Source organism: Pan troglodytes, chromosome 5 (assembly GCF_028858775.2).
Source record: "Pan troglodytes isolate AG18354 chromosome 5, NHGRI_mPanTro3-v2.0_pri, whole genome shotgun sequence".
Lineage (NCBI taxonomy): Eukaryota > Metazoa > Chordata > Mammalia > Primates > Hominidae > Pan > Pan troglodytes.
This window is the reverse complement of record NC_072403.2, coordinates 173,391,532-173,408,712: the sequence shown is the minus strand read 5'-3', so window position 1 is coordinate 173,408,712 and position 17,181 is coordinate 173,391,532. Positions and strand designations below refer to the sequence as shown.

The 17,181-nt window shown below is 44.5% G+C and overlaps 1 long non-coding RNA gene across 1 annotated transcript in view; it reads right to left on the bottom strand.

Annotated features, from left to right (window-relative positions):
- Positions 1-16,388, bottom strand: part of LOC107975456 (uncharacterized) — a 35,019-nt gene extending 18,631 nt beyond the window's left edge. Inside the window, exon 1 of the long non-coding RNA XR_001719001.2 lies at positions 16,199-16,388. This is a non-coding gene — a long non-coding RNA (uncharacterized LOC107975456). The remainder of the gene's footprint in view (positions 1-16,198) is intronic.
- Between the last annotated feature and the right edge of the window lie 793 nt (positions 16,389-17,181).

The window sequence follows — 17,181 nt, the reverse complement described above, 5'->3', positions numbered from 1 at the left end:
ATTCTTCATAACCTGGAGTTTCTAAAGTGCAGTGCTCTTCATTTCAAAGTTTATAACGCAATCAGCACTGAACCAATGCTGTTTCATAGAACACTTTAGGATAACTGCTTTGATGAGCCCACAGAACTTATTTAACAACTTGCTGCTGATATCATTATGCTAAAACTTGGGATGCGTATGAAATTTTGGAAGAAAAAAGGAAAACAACAAACCGTCGGATTGGGAAAAGAGATTGAAATCCAGCTATTTCTTCTAAGTTGTGATAGTAAGTAGTCATGATTATTAGATATATCTCTTTCATGCCTCACTTCTTCAGTGCCCTCCTCCCATACTTAGGATACATCGCTAAAGCCGCTAGGAAGACAGGGCTGAATACACAGCCCTGCCCTTGGCATACATGGTCTAATTTCAAGGGATTGCTTTAAATAGAATTCTCTGCTAGAGCTAATCGGTGTCAAATATGAGAAGAAAATTATCCTTTCATAGAAGGGGAAAGTCTGCCTTCGTTCAATGGTGTGCCTGTGCAATGATCGTGCCGTCAGGTTTCACAAAAGCCTCTTTGTACCGAACACTGCTGATGCAATGAATGTGACCACAGTAGAGCCTGTGCCCTCTTTTGTTGCTGAATGTGGACTCCTACAATGCAGTGCCACCTACTTCCCCGGCTTTGTTTTCATAATAACTGGTTTGCATTTTTGGTACTTTAACCAAGTGCTTTTAAGATCTATGATTAACAGGAATTTTAATATGTTGTATTTTGAATAGGTTTGCCAAGCTCCTGACGGTTTCCCTAATCACCAGGAACTTAAATATCACCAAACTGCTCACAAAGAGCCTCAGCTGCAAAATGCATATCCTGCCAGGTGTAAGGTTTCTGTCTAGACCAATGAGAAGGGCTTGAAGGTCACTGAATTCCCACATGGGGTCATGCACCTTTCCACGTCCTGAAGACACATCAGAAAGGATTTTCACATTTATGCATCCATTCTTTCATTCATTCAACTCCCTAAGTTATTTGGGGCCTTATGTGTGACATCTCTTGCTAGATCCTGAGTGGAGCAGGTTAAGCAGAGAGGGGCAAAAGAGCAGAATCAAAGGTAAAGATTACATCATCTCTGGAAAAAAAACGAGCTGTAGAAGACATTGTGTTAGATCCTACTATTGTGGCAATGTATAATTCCCAAAGAGTATAATTATATTGTAATTGAGTAGGAGAATGTCATTATTCTTGAGAGATATATATTTAGGGGTGAAGTATCATGATGTCTACGACATCAAACAGTTTGGCAAAAAGTATGTACATATGTGTGTGTATATGTACACATACAGATTCCACTGTGGTCACGTTTGTTGGATCAGCAGTGTTTGGGTACAAAGAGGATTTTGTAGAACCTGACAGCACGATCATTGCCACTGTATGTACATATACACATACACATATGTATATATACACATACGCACACACACACATATATATAATGTGTATATACTGTGTACATACAGTCATGCCTCTCTTAACAATGAGGATATGTTTTGAGAAATCCATTGTTAGGGCCAGGTGTTTTGAGAAATCCATTGTTACGGTGGCTCACACCTGTAATCCCAGCACTTTGGGAGGCTGAGGAGGGCAGATCACCTGAGGTCAGAAGTTCGAGACCAGCCTGGCCAACATGGAAACTCCGTCTCTACTAAAAATACAAAAATTAGCCAGACATGGTGGTGCACTCCTATAATCCCAGCTACTGGGGAGGCTGAGGCAGGAGAATCGCTTGAACCCAGAAGAGGGAGGTTGCAGTGAGCCAAGATCACGCCACTGCACTCCAGCCTGGGCAACACAGAAGGACTCCGTCTCAAATTAAAAAAAAAAAAAATGCATTCTTAGGCAACTTTGTTGTGGAAACATGATAGAGTACACTTACACAAACCTAGATGGTATAGCCCATGAGGCACCTGTTTCTCTCAGGCTACCAACCTGTACAGCATGGGACTTTACTGAATACTGTAGATAATTGTAACACAACGGTTTTTGTGCACCTAAACATAGAAAAGGTGCAGCAAGGGCTAGGAGCGGTGGCTCATGCCCGTAATCCCAACACATTGGGAGGCCAAGGTGAGTGGATCACCTGAGGTCAGGAGTTCGAGACCAGCCTGGCCAACATGGCAAAACTCCGTCTCTACTAAAAATACAAAAACTAGCTGGGTGTGGTGACAGGCACCTGTAATCCCAGCTACTCAGGAGGCCGAGGCAGGAGAATTGCCTGAACCCAGGAGGTGGTTGCAGTAAGCCAAGATCATGCCACTGCACTCCAAGCTGGGTGACAAGAGCAAAACTCCATCTCAAAAAAAAAAAAAAAAGGTACAGCAAAATCCAGTATACAGTATAAAAGAAAAAAATTGGTACACCCTTGTAGGGCATTTACTCTGACTGGAGCCTGTGGGACTGGCAGTTGCTCTGGGTGAGTCAGTGAGTGAGTGGAGAGTGAGTGTGAAGGCCGAGGATATGACTTTCCACTCAACACCGTTCACTTAGGCTAGACTAAATTCATTTAAAAAATTTCTTTCTTCAGTAATAAATTGATCTTATCTTACTGTAACTTTTTTACTTTAAAAACTTTTTCATTTTTAAAAAACCTTTGGACTCATTTGTAATAACAAAGCTTATAAGACAAACACATTGTACAGCTGTAACAAATTTTCTTGCTTTATGTCCTTATTCTATCAGCTTTTTTCTATTTTTAATTTTTTTTTTTTACTCTTAAAACCTTTTCTTAAAAACTAATATACAAACACACACACATACACCTAAGATCACACGGGGTCAGGATCACCAATATCACTGTCTTCTGACATCTGGTCCCACTGGGAGGTCTTCAGGGGCAAGGCCACCCATGAAGCTGCATCTCCTATGATCACTGTCCTTCTTTGGACACCTCCTGAAGGACCTCTCTGAGACTGTTTTACAGTTAACTTTTTTCTATAAAGAGAAGGCATACACTCTAAAATAATGATTAAAAAGTATAGGCTAGTAATACCTAAACCAGCCACATTGTCATTTATTATCATTACCCAGCATTATGCACAGTACATAATTGTATGTGCTAGGTTTTTATATGATTGGCCCCACAGTGGATTTGTTTACAGTGCTGCATTGTGATGTTAGGACAGCTATGATGTCAATAGGCCATAGGAATTTTTCAGCTCCATTATTATTTTATGGGACCATTGTCATATATATATATATACACACATATATATATACATATATATATACACACACATATATATACATATATATACACACATTATATATACACACATATATATATACACACACATATATATATACACACACACACACACATATATATATATATATATATACACATAAAATGTGTATATGTATCTCTTTAAAGATAGCAGATACGGGCCGGGTGCGGTTACTCACGCCTGTGTTAGATATGAGTTCTAAATTTATCTTCAAAGAATAAATATGTCAGTATATTCAATTCTTTGCCTTCTACTTTTAAACTTAACTTCCTCGTAAAGCAACCTTTTTCAATTACCTGCTTCACCCTGACTCATTCCGATTACCTGCTCCACCCTGACACTCATTCGGATTACCTGCTTCACCCTGACTCATTCCGATTACCTGCTCCACCCTGACTCATTCCGATTACCTGCTTCACCCTGACTCATTCCGATTACCTGCTTCACCCTGACTCATTCTGATTACCTGCTTCACGCTGACTCCTTCGGATTACCTGCTCCATCCTGACTCATTCCGATTACCTGCTCCACCCTGACTCATTGCAATTTCCTGCTCTGCCCTTAACCATTTTTCCCACCAAACCACTCACCCCCTCACGCTCTTTAAATTAGCCAATCAGAATTAGTTTAGCCTGTGCAGCCTAACCCTAGCCAATAGGGGAAGGATACAGCAGCAGGGGCCATGTGCGACAGGGATAAGAACCCCTTCCCCTCCCTGGTCCAAGTGTGCACTCACCATTGCTCCATCTGTAAGGGCGCACCCTTCTATAGAAGTACATTGCCTTGCTGAAAATTAAAAAGAAAATTTTATATTCGAGTGCTGTTTCTTTTGCAGCACCGAAACTTTATTTATAACAATTTGGGGGCTCCCTCGTGATACATTCCCCTTCCGGGCAGTCTCTGGTTCTCTCTGGTGAGGACGTGCGCCCCGCCGCCTTGTGGGGGCCTCAGGGGTGAGAAATCAGGACCCACCCAGTTCCAGGAATAACCCGAGCTCTCAGCAACGCAGAAAGAAACTGGCCAGCAACCTAGCTTAAAGGGTCCTCACATACTGCGGTGGTGACTCTCTGCACAGACCAAGGAAGGAGAAGCCGCGGGAGCCGGTAAAGTACTTCCTTGTTGGTCAAATTCTGGAGGGCTAAATGTGTGTGTGCGTGAATGATCACAAACAACCCTACTTGTGGTGTTCTTCATGTGGATGGTGACAAGTCCTACTGCTGGACAGAGTGAGTGGGACCTCTCCGGGGTTCCGTAGCTACCTCATATAGCTTAGGGCGGATCCTGCCATGGGATTTATACCGGCACTCTAACACTAAGAGGGGCCTAACTCTCCCTTGGGGGAGCAGCCAGAGAGGACAACACGAGTGGGAAGTGTGCAAGGGACCTTCAGAGGGGGAAAGGGAGGAAACAGGTCAACCTTCTAGAGCAGCAAGGCAAGACACCCCCTGGTTTGAGGGGTTGAGCCTTCGCAAATTTCAGGGGGTTGAACCTCACACAAACCTCCTGTAGTAAGAAAAATATTCACAACTCCCCTTTCCTTTCTTCTCAGGGAAAGAAAGAGTAGCTGCACTCCCACCAGTCCCTCCCCTAGGGGAAGGGAAAGGAGAGGGGAGAAGAGCAGCATAAGCGGCTGGCAGAGGCAGAGAAAGAGACACAGAGTCAAAGAGAGAGAGAAAGAGACAGAGACAAACAGAGAGAGGCAGAGTAGTAAAGAGAAAACAGTGTACCCTATTCCTTTAGAAGCCAGGGTAAATTTAAAACCTATAATTAATAATTGAAGGTCTTCTCCCTGACCCTATAACACTCCAATACCACCTTGTTGTCAGTGTAAACAAGGTTGTAACCCAAAAGCACTGAGGTGACTGACAACCCGTAGCCTTCCTAATCAAAAATCCTTAACCCAGTAACCCGTGGATGGCCCAAATGCATTCAATCTGTAGTGGAAACTGCTTCGCTAACAGAAGAAAGTAGAAAAATAACTTTTAGAGTAAACTTCATTGTGAGCACACCTCATCAGGTCAGAACTATCCTAAGTCAAAAAGAAAAAAAAAGATAGCTTACTGACTCAAGAACCTTAAAGTATGAGGCTATTCTGTTAGAAAAAGATGATTTAACATGAACCACTGAAAATTCCCTTAACCCACCAGGTTTCCTAACAGGGCATCTAAATCTTAATTACCATGCAAAGGTCTAACCAGACCTAGGAGGAACTACCTTCAGGACAGGACTGTAGATGCTTCCTCCTGGGTGACTGAAGGAAAAAGACACAATGGGTATTCAGTAAGTGATAAGGAAACTCTTGGAGAAGCCGAGTTAGGAAAATTGCCTCACAATTGGTCTGCTCAAACGTGCCTGCGAGCTGTTTGCACTCAGCCAAGCCTTAAAGTGCTTACAGAATCAGGAAGGAGTCATCTATACCAATTCTAAGTTAATATGGACTGAACGAGGTCTTATTAATAGCAAAGAATAATTGAAATCCCAAACTTACAAGGTTTTCAACAAAAGTAAAGTTTGCTAAAAGTTAAGAGTGTAACATATATTATCCTAACTTCTAATCTTGTGGCCTTAGACAGTCTAGTCCACAGAAATGAAGGAAGTTCAATTTGGAAAAGAATGGTTATCATCTTTGAGAAAAAACAAAGGGGGGGGGGATAATTTATGTAAAAAGGAATATTATATGGTAAATTCTTGTCCTAAAATAAATGAACTGGTTGTTTAGAGAAAGGGATGTTTGCAACAAGTCAGAAAGTTGAGGCATGTTGAAGAATTGTCTGTGAAAGTTAGGGGGAAAAAAAGTTATAAAAGGGAATTTATGCAAGAAATGTTGTATAATTTAAAAGTAATTAGGCCTCCTGAATGTAAAACTATTGAAGAAACAGTTTATGTGTAAGGTGTGTAAGGAAAGTAAAACGTACTTTGGTAAAAGGATTATAAGGAGACATAAGAATGTGGATTTTTACCTACATTAAATGGTTAAAAAAATATTGTTTTAAAGGTTTAGGCAAGTTTTGAAATGTTAATTGAAAAGGAAATTCTGTGTGTAAACATATCGGGTAAAGTTAAAGGGATATCACCCAGTTTTTCTGAGAACTGGACATTAAAATAAAAGCACAACAGGTTTTTCTTAAAGCACTAACCTGCTTTTTAACAAAAATTATAAAAGGTTAAAAAGCGTCTATACAAATCTTACCTTATGGTCAGACATTAAAAATTGGATAAATATGGCTACAAGATTTTATTAAAATTAAGTTTAACATTAAAAACACACTAATGTAAAGGTGAAATTTAGCTTATCTGGTATAAATATCATACAGGAAGCATTGGCAAATATAAAACGGTGTTTGGCTTTCTTTGGTCTAAAAAATAATAAAAATAGGTGCTAAAGAAAATATCTCAGCAAGAAGGTGCCAAGGACTATAAAGTCCATTGCTGATGTCCCCACAAGTAAAACAAAAGATCAATTTCTTAGAAATTATATACTTGGTTTATCTTCTACTTTCCTTTCCCTCAAAACTAAAAGTCTTTTAGCACAGGTACCAGCCCTAGAATTTCCGGTAAACCAGCACCAGCCTGAGGATCACATTCTCATCAAAGGGTGGAAAGAAGGAAAACTCGAGCCAGCCTGGGAAGGACTTTACCTTGTGTTACTAATCACCGAGACTGCTGTTCATACAGTGGAAAGGGGATGGACTCATCACACCTGAGTCGAAAAAGCACCGCCTTCTCCAGAGTCGTGGGCCATAGTCCCAGGGGAAAACGCTACCAAACTAAAGCTAAGAAAAATTTAACCCTTTCATCTATTCTATTACTTTTTCTTCTTTCCTCACTCTATTGCTGACCATCTAGTTATTAACATAACCAAGTCAATTTCGCCTCAAACTATTGCATTTGGTGCTTGCCTTGTTATACCCTGTGGGAACTTGACAAGTCAGAGACAGCTCTCTACTTCAGAAAAGCACCTCTGTCCCTCCTGACTCTTCTCAGATTAGGCATTAGTGAACTGGGACCATTTAATCCGAGGAGATTTTGATAAAGACCCCGGCGTCAACCAGGAGTCTTGCCCTCCCAATGTACAGCTTTTATGCCATAGTTGGTCCAGCATTCTGTGGACCACTAAAGAGCAAGGATGGACTGCCCCAACCTGTTTTTGTAATTTCCTAAAACTACATTCATGTTACTAGAGGGACAGCCCCCAACTAAGTGTCAGCTAAACCAGTGCAATCCTATACAGGTTATTATCTCGAATCCTCAAAGTTCTTCCCCTTTTCTAAGCTGGTTCCCTCCTTTAAGCCAGTTTTATGGTATGGGGGCTGAGGTTTGAGGGACAGACCCTATTGGATTCTTTAAAATGTATTTTTTTGATCCCGCACTGCCTGCACCTTCTTCTAAGCCTTCTTCCAAAACCTCTCACAACGGAATAATTGCTCCTCCTCCATCTAACCACAAGACCAAGATGGCTATCGTAGAAGTTAAAGACTTAAAACAAGTATTGGCAATTGAAACAGGTTACCAAGTTGCAAATGCCTGGTTGGAATGGATCAGATATTCCGTCCGCACTTTAAACGAAAGCAATTGTTATGCTTGTGTGCATGGCAGGCCAGAGGCCCAGATTGTCCCCTTTCTAGTAGGGTGGTCCTCCAGTTGACCAGGAGTGGGCTGCATGATAGCTCTTTTCCAGGATCCTACAGCCTGGAGTAACAAGTTGTGCCATGCTCTCTCTCTGCTATATCCCGAAGTCCGGCATCCTATGGGCCAGCCCCTGAGGGCCATCCAGCTTCTGTCTCCCAACACTAAGTTAACTTCGTATTTCTCACGACAGGGAGGAAACAGCATTCCTTGGAGACCTGAGGGGATGCAGTGAGCTTAAGAATTTTCAAGAACTTATCAATCAGTCAGCCCTTGTTCATCCCCTAGTGGATGTGTGGTGGTATTGTGGTGGACCTTTACTGGACACTCTGCCGAATAACTGGAGCGGCACTTGTGCTTTAGTCCAATTGGCTATCCGTTTCACCCTGGCATTTCATCAACTAGAGGAAGGAAAAATAAGACATCATAATGTGAGAGAAGCCCCTTATGGGTCTTTCGACTCTCATGTCTATTTAAATGCAACTGGAGTCCCACGGGGAATACCAGATCAATTTGAATTCCAAAATCAAATAGCTGCAGGATTTGAGTCAATATCTTGGTGGGTGACAATTAATAAAAATGTAGATTGGATAAACTACATCTACTACAACCAACAGTGATTTAGTAACTACACTAGAGATGCTGTTGAAGGAATAGCTGAGCAATTAGGGGCTACAGGCCAGATGGCTTGGGAAAATAGGATAGCCTTAGACATGGTATTAGCAGAAAGAGGAGGAGTTTGCATCATGATTAAAACTCACTGTTGTACCTTCATCCCAAACAACATCGCCCCTGATGGAAGTATAACAAAGGCATTGCAAGGTCTGACTGCTCTGTCCAGTGAGTTAGCCAACAACTTACGGGTAAATGACCCCTTTACAGGATGGCTAGAAAAGTGGTTTTGTAAATGGAGAGGAATAATAGTCTCAATTCTTTACTTCCCTTGCAGCAGTAATGGGTGTACTTATTCTTGTCGGGTGCTGTGTCACACCATGTATCCGTGGGTTGGTGCAGAGGCTCATAAAAATGGCACTTACTAAAACCTCCCTTAACTATCTTCCACCTTATCCAGAGAAGATTCTTCTTTTAGAAAATCAAGCAGAACAACTAAGCTAAGACATATTAAAGAAGTTTGAAGAGAAAGAACTGTAAGGAAATGCAAGACGAGGGGTTGTTAGATATGAGTTCTAAATTTCTCTTCAAAGAATCAATATGTCAGTATGTTCAACTCTTTGTCTTCTACTTTTAAACTTAACTCCTCGTAAAGCAAACTTTTTCAATTACCTGCTGCACCCTGACTCATTCCGATTACCTGCTCCACCCTGACTCGTTCAGATTACCTGCTCATTCTCCGCCCTGAGTCATTTCAATTTCCTGCTGTATCATAACCATTTTTCCTGCCAAACCACTCACCCCGTCACTCTCTTTAAATTAGCCAGTCGGAATTAGTTTAGCCTGTGCAGTCTAACCCTAGCCAATAGGAGAATGACACAGCAGCAGGGGCCACGTGGGTCAGGGATAAGAACCCCTTCCCCTCCCTGGTCCAAGTGTGCGCTCACCATTGCTGCATCTGTAAGGGTGCACCCTTCTATAGAAGTACATTGCCTTGCTAAGAATTAAAAAGAAAATCTTATATTTGAGTGCTATTTCTTTTGCGGCTCCAAAACTTTATTTATAACACCTGTAATCCCAGCATTTTGGGAGGCTGAAGTGGGCAGATCACCTGAGGTCAGGACTTGGAGGCCAGTCTGACCAACATAGAGAAACCCCATCTCTACTAAAAATACAAAATTACCCGGGTGTGGTGGCGCATGCCTGTAATCCCAGCTACTCAGGAGGCTGAGGCAGGAGAACTGCTTGAACCTGGGAGGTGGAGGTTGTGGGTGAGCTAAGATCGCACCATTGCACTCCAGCCTGGGCAACAAGAGCAAAACTCTCTCAAAAAATATAAATAAATAAATAAAATAAAAAATAAAGATAGCAGATGTTACAAAATATTAAAAATCAGTGAACCTAGATGAAGCGTCTAGGGGTTTTCGTTGTATTTATCATGCACCTGTTTGTGTTGTTTTGAAATTTTTCACAATATAAAATTAGAGGAAAAGATATCATCTCTCATCTCAAGGAGCTTACAATCTACAGACCAAATATTTTTTTCTAATAAAAAGATGAAGAAGACTAGATCTTAGGGTCAGAAATCATTGGTGGGGCACGAGTAAGCTGCCTCCACAAACCCCAACTCCCAGAAGTTGGGACTGTGGCAGATGGGTTGGGTTCCCCTGAGCCCCCGCTTCTGCCCAGAGGTTTTAGCAGGTTCCTGAGGACTGGGCTGGGCCATGGGTGGGCACAAGGCAGACTCTTTGGCCCACAGTGGAGGCCCTCAGAAGACCAAGAGTCCAAATGTGGTAGGAGTTATTAAGAAATAATTTTAGGCAGATAGGAAAAGGGGTCCTTGGAAACTTTTCGTCTCTTTTAAAGCAGCTCCTCAAATGTTTATTTATTTTCCTTTTTTTTTTTAAATATATGGAGTTTTGCTCTTATTGCCCAGGCTGGAGTGCAGTCGGCTATCTCTGCTCACTGCAACCTCCGCCTCCTGGGTTCAAGCGATTCTCTTGCCCCAGCCTCCCGAGTAGCTGGGATTACAGGCGCCCACCACCAAGCCTGGCTAATTTTTTGTATTTTTAGTAGGGACGGGGTTTCTCCATGTTGGCCAGGCTGGTCTCGAATTCCTGACCTCAGGTGATCCACCTGTCTCCGCCTCCCATCGTGCTGGGATTACAGGCATGAGCCACTGCACCTGGCCCAAACCTTTCTTGTCTAACAGGAAAGCCCCAGCATTTAGAGCCGGGCAGGCAACCTTTGATATGCAAATGGAGGCCATTAGAAACTGGTTCCACTCCAACATGGTGATTCCCTCCCTCTTCTCCTTGCCCTCGCATTTGCCTGGCAACATGGCTGCCCCCCATATCCCCACGTGCCTAGAACATCATGGTGCCCTGCATTTGCATATTAAAAGCTAGGGTGGGAGGGCCAGTTTGTTTCCCGGGCTATGTGAATGACATGCCTAGTCAAACCAATCCCCTGGGCCCTATGCAAATCAGACACCGCCTGCTCCAGCCTCTTCCTGTACCTAGCATGTGGGGTCTTCTCTCTAGGCTTTGGAGCCCACCTCCCTCTGTCTCTGAACAGGGGAACTTCTTCCTTCTTTCTTCTCCCTTCCTTCTTGCCTATTAAACTCTCCGCTCCTTAAAACCACTCCCTGTGTGTCCCTGTAGGTTTTTCCAATTTGACGTGAGATGAAGAACCTGGAGTTCCTTCACTCATCAGAGCCATATCACAGGGTCTCCTGGCCAAGTCCAAGGAGGCCTGGAGAGGGGCCCCTGCTATGCAGAGTCCCTCACCTGAGCCTGTGCCAGGCCTTCGTGCTGGAGGTGCACCACAGATGCGGATGGCCCAACAGCACTTGGATGGATATTTAGTAAAGGAGAAAGCAGAGAGGACACTTATAAATATAAATCAGAAAGAAGATGGACCAAACCCCCTGCTTTGTCTTGGCTCAGAAGGGCTTTGCAGAAGGCCATGGAAGATGGCATGGGATGCCACCAGCCAGCCAGATCACACGTAGTGATGTTCACACTCAAGTTGACCTTTCTGACACCTTGTGATGGTTAATACTGAGTGTCAATTCGATTGGATTGAAGGATGCAAAGTATTGTTCCTGGGTGTGCCTGTGACGGTGTTGCCAAAGGACATTAATTAACATTTGAGTCAATGGGCTGGGAGAGGTGGACCCACCCTCAATCCAAATGGGCACCATCTAATCAGCTGCCAGCACAGCTAGAATAAAGCAGGCAGAAGGTGGAAGGAGCTAACTTGCTGAGTCTTCTGGCCTCCGTTTTTCTCCTGTGCTGGATGCTTCCTGCCCTGGAACATCAAACTCCAAGTTCTTCAGCTTTTGGACTTTTGGACTTAAGCCAGTGGTTTGTCAGGGGTTCTCAGGCCCTTGGCCACAGACTGAAGGCTGCATTGTTGGCTTCCTTACTTTTGAGGTTTTGGGACTCGACTGGCTTCCTGGCCCCTCAGCTTGCAGACAGCCTACTGTGGGACTTCACCTTGTGCTCGTGAGTTAATTCTCTTTAATAAACTCCCCTTCATGTATACATCGATCCTATTAGTTTAGTTCTGTCCCTCTACAGAACCCTGACTAATATATGCCTCAACTTCAGGGTTCTTTGGCCTTCTTCTTCTTTTTTTTTTTTTTTTGATGCAGAGTCTCGCTCTGTCACCAGGCTGGAGTGCAGAGGCACCATCTGGTTCACTGCAACCTCCGCCTCCCTGGTTCAAGCAAGTCTCCTCTCTCAGCCTCCCGAGTAGCTGGGACTACAGGCACGCACCACCACGCCCAGCTAATTTTTGTATGTTTAGTATAGACAAGGTTTCATCACGTTGGCCAGGATGGTCTCGATCTCCTGACCTTGTGATCCGCCTGCCTCAGCCTCCCAAAGTGCTGGGACTACAGGCATGAGCCACCACGCCTGGCCATTCCTTGGCCTTCTAATGCCTTCTATCTATGGGCCACCTCAGCTGGCAGTCCTAGATGATGCCCCCATCCTTGACCCTCACAGACGACTTAACTCCAACCTCTGCCCTGCTACCATCTGGATTTCCAACCCCAGAATTCTGTTTTGGTAGATTTGCTCCACCCCAAATGCATGCCCTAAAGCTCCAGTGAGGCCTCAGTATAACTGGCAATACGCTCTTGTTGCTCTTGTTCTTTCTGAGTCCTGGCTGTATATAAAGCTGGGTCAGGGGGTCCTCAAGGTCCCTTTTAGTGGTAAAAATTATTAGACTTTACCTCTTGCTAATGCCCACGTCCTTAAGTAAACTGAGCCCCTCCATTTTCTCCTTCCCGTTTCCTTCTCTTGCTGAGTAAGAATTATTTCTTTTCGCTGATAAAACCAACCCCTCTGTCATCTCTGTTCTTGCATCCTTCATGCATCTTCTGGGAGGTTGCTCTATTTATTCCCCTTTTCTCTGGCATCTTTGATCTCTCTTTGGGGGCTGTTAGTTCTCAAGCAGCACATCCAGCCTGCAGGGTTGGTCTCCAGCTTCTCAGTTATTCCTTTTAAGATGAATAAGAAAATGAGTAAAGGAAGAGGGCTAGCCTGGGTGCCCTGCTTGGGTCCAGGGCTTAGAGAATGGGCAGACACTGAGGGGTGACCTTCCCTGCACAGCCAGTCCTGGGCAGGATGTGGGAAGGGCCGGGACGGAGCTCCCTGACACTGAGAAGGACAGGCTGGCGGGCACCGAGGTCTGTGTTAGGAAGGATGGAGAGACAGGCACCCAAGGGTCCTGGGCTCAGCTGGATGAACATCTGGTTTTGTGGGACCAGATGCCGAGTTCTGAATCCACTGTACCTACAAAGAACTTTTTGTTCTCCTCAGACATAGTTGAGAAGAAAAACTTGCTCAGTTATATTTTTTTAAATTTTATTCTTTTTAGTGACAGGGTCTCATTTGCTGCCCAGGCTGGAGTGCAGTAGCATAATCATAGGTCTCTTCACCTTCAAACTCCTGGGCTCAAGTTAGCCTTCTAAGTAGCTAGGACTACAGGCATGTGCCACCATGCTCAGCTAATTTTTAACTTTTTTTTTTTTTAAGAGATGGAGTCTTGCTGTGTTGCCTAGGCTGGTCTCTAACTCCTAGGCTCACGCAGTACCCCCACCTCAGTCTCCCAAACTGCTGGGATTACAGGCATTATCCCCTGCACCTGGATTTCAGTTGGTTTTTATTTTATTTCATTTTATTTTATTTTATTTTATTTCAAGACAGAGTTTCTATCTTGTTGCCCAGGCTGGAGTGCAGTGGTGTGATCTCGGCTTACTGCAGCCTCTGCCTCCCGGGTTCAAGTGATTCTCCTGCCTCAGCCTCCTGAGTAGCTAGGATTACAGGTGCCCGCCACCATGCCCAGATAATTTTTGTATTTTTAGTAGAATGGGGTTTCACCATGTTGGCCAGGCTGGTCTTGAACTCCTGACCTCAGGTGATCCACCCGCCTCAGCCTCCCAAAGTGCTGCGATTACAGGCATGAGCTGCCGCGCCCAGCCTCAGTTGGTTTTTAATTACTCCCTCGCACCCAGGTGACCAGTGTGTTTTCTGTGGCCTTTTCTTCGCCTACTATCACTTAAGCGGAAGGGCACAGGACTAGAAAGGGGTTAAAACCCCCAGTGATACTGCCAACCCAGGAGGCCCCCAACCGTGTCCTGGCTCCAGGGCTGCCATTCCTGGATGTCCCCAACCCCAGCTTTTCCTGTGCCTCCTGCTCTGCAGCCCAGAGGCAGCCACCTGGCCTTTATGTCCCGTGCCGGCAGGGCCCAGAAACCAGCCTCCAGGGCAAAGGTGGTGGCGTCAGTCACTGCCTGTGTTGCAATGATGTGTGAAAAAATCCTCATGGAATCAGTGAGTGACTCCATCCATCCTTCCTCATTCCATTTACCATCTTGCAAGTAAGACTAAAACTATAATTCAGAGATCTTAGCTGTAAGAATTTTATACAATTCTGGAACCTTGAAAGTGTGTTTCCTCAGAGTGATCTGCGGTAAGCTGAAAGGTGAAAGGGGCCTGTTTTGGGCAGAAGTGTGACCCTTGCAAATTTGTATGTTGAAGTCCTAACATATAGTTACTGTATTTGGGTCTGTAAAGAGTTGATTGAGTTCAAATAGGCCATTAGGATAGGGCCTAATATGACTGGTATCCCCTGAAGAGGAGGAGATTGGGACACAGACAGGTACAGGGGAAGACCATGTGGACACAGGGAGATGACAGCTGTCTGCAAGCCACAGAGACACCAACCCTGATGACACCTTGCTCTTGGGCCTCAAACCTCTAGATCTGAGAAATCAATGTCTCTGGTTTGAGCGGCCCACCTGGCAGCCAGTCCTGTAAGTGGAGCAGAAAGTGTGGGAGACGGGGCTGTAAAGAGGAAAGAAAGCCACCCGGGCCCTGGACCCAGAGGCAGCAGGTCTGAGAGCAGACGGGGTTCCTAGAGGAAAGACCCTGGGAGGCCCCTGCCTGCAGAATGTACAGAGTACCCTGAGGAGGGGAGAATTACCTTCAGAAGCAGACAGCACAGGCGCTGCACCCCGCACAGCGTCACCGGCCACCCGGGAGAGCAGAGACAGGGAGCCACAACGAGCCGATGTCAAAGTGTGCGGAGCAGGAAGAGACCAAGCCCATTTCGCCAGCGGGCAGCTGGCCTGGGTGGCGCCCACAACCACAGGGGCACCCCACCACCGTTAACATGCCATGAGCGCCAGGCCCAGGACACGGCCTTCTCAGCCTGGACAAGAATTGAAGTCGTGGGTTCTAGACCAGCTCCCCCCACCCAGTTCTAATCACACCAGCATTTGGGCATCTAGAATATGAAAAAAATCAGAGCTAGCTGATCTCTAGGGTCTCTTTTTGTACTAAAATTCTATAGTTTTGATTCATAATGATGATTCATAGTGAGTCAACAAGAAAAAGGTTAAATTATGTTCTGAATATGCTAGTTAGGAGAACAGGCAAGCCTGTACTCTATTGTGTAAATGTTTCAAAGTTATTGGAATCTGAAAACTGTTTTGTTGTTTCCAGATGAAAGGTTCAGATAGGGGAAAATTGATTTTACTGGAGCTTCTCATCACCCCCGGTGCACAATGAGCACAAACTGTACCTATCTCACTTGTGTTTCTTCCCCGCCGGTGCACAATGAGCACAAACTGTACCTATCTCACTTGTGTTTCTTCTTCAGAGCCTTCTGGGCACAAGGAGATTGCAAATTGCGCCTTTTCAAGTTGAGAGTTTCGAGGCCAAAAGAACATATTATAATTGTGTGTATAATAGCACTTAAAGTTGACATGCCATATCTAATTCCAATTTTCTTTCAGAAAATTGGATTTTCCCAGAAAACAGAAGTTGGGTATTTACAATGCAGTCAGCACCTTCTTTCCTAAGAACTCAGTGCTTTCCAAATACCAAGAATCTGTCTTAAAATTCTTTAAAAATTGCAATTATTGCAAAATTAAAAGAAAGGGATTCAGTGGTTGTATCTCTGTTCCCTCCCTCTTAGCTAAAGCCACATGACGTCTTTGTTTTTCAATCCACACCCCCCCCAAATAGACAAGAACACCACCACAACACCCACAGATACCTACCCGCCTGACCTACAGCTGCAGAATCCAGGGCAGAGTCCAGAGGACGGAGAGACCTGGTCTCTCCTGAGGACATGCCCCTCTCTCCACGGTTCTGTCTCCTCCACCCTCACTCACCAGGACTTTCCTGGACTCCGAGTTCTTCTTTCTTATGTTCTGTTGGTTTGGTTATTCCTTTCCCATTTTATCCTGAGATGAACAATCACACTTAAAGGAAAAGAGGAGTTCTCTCAGTCCGAATCCTCTGGCACACTGGACATGCTTGTTTTCTGTGACCTCCTGGGGAAGGGAGCACTCCCACAACTCCTGTTGGCGAGGGCGGCAGATGCCCAGGTTCATCCAGCTCCTCCCTGCCCTAAAAGGGTCCCAGGACTTCCCCCAGTTTTCTCTCAAGGGAACACAAATCCTTCTGCTTACATTGACTCATTCAACCAACATTTGTCAGAACACTAATGTTTTAGGTAGACTCATAGAATGTTGGAGTTTCGAGAAGACACAAAAATAATCTGGTCCAGTGCCTTCATTTGGTGGTGAGAAAACTAAAGTTCTGTCAACGAAAAGGGTCAAGTTCTGTAAAATATTTAAAGATATTTATTCTGAGCCAAATATGAGTGACTGTGGCCCATGACACAGCCCTCAGGAGGTCCTGAGAACATGTGTGCAAGGTGGTCAGGGCACAGCTTGGTTTTATACATTATAAGGAGGAATGAGACATCAACCAAATACATTTAAGAAATACATTGGTTTGGTCCAGAAAGATGGGACAACTCAAAGTTGGGTGTGGGGGGCCTTCCAGGCTATAGGTGAATTTAAACATTTTCTGGCTGACAATTGGATGAGTTTGTGTAAAGACCTGGAATGAATAGAAAGGGAATGTTCAGGTTAAGAAAAAAGATTGTAGAGACTAGCTAGGCACAGTGGGTCATGCCTATAATCCTACCACTTTGGGAGGCCAAGGTGGGTGGATCACCTGAGGTCAGGAGTTCGAGACCAGCCTGACCAATATGGTGAAAACCCACCTCTACTTAAAATACAAAAAAATTAGCCAGGTGTGGTGGAAGGTGCCTGTAGTCCCAGAGGCTGAGACAGGAGAATTGCTT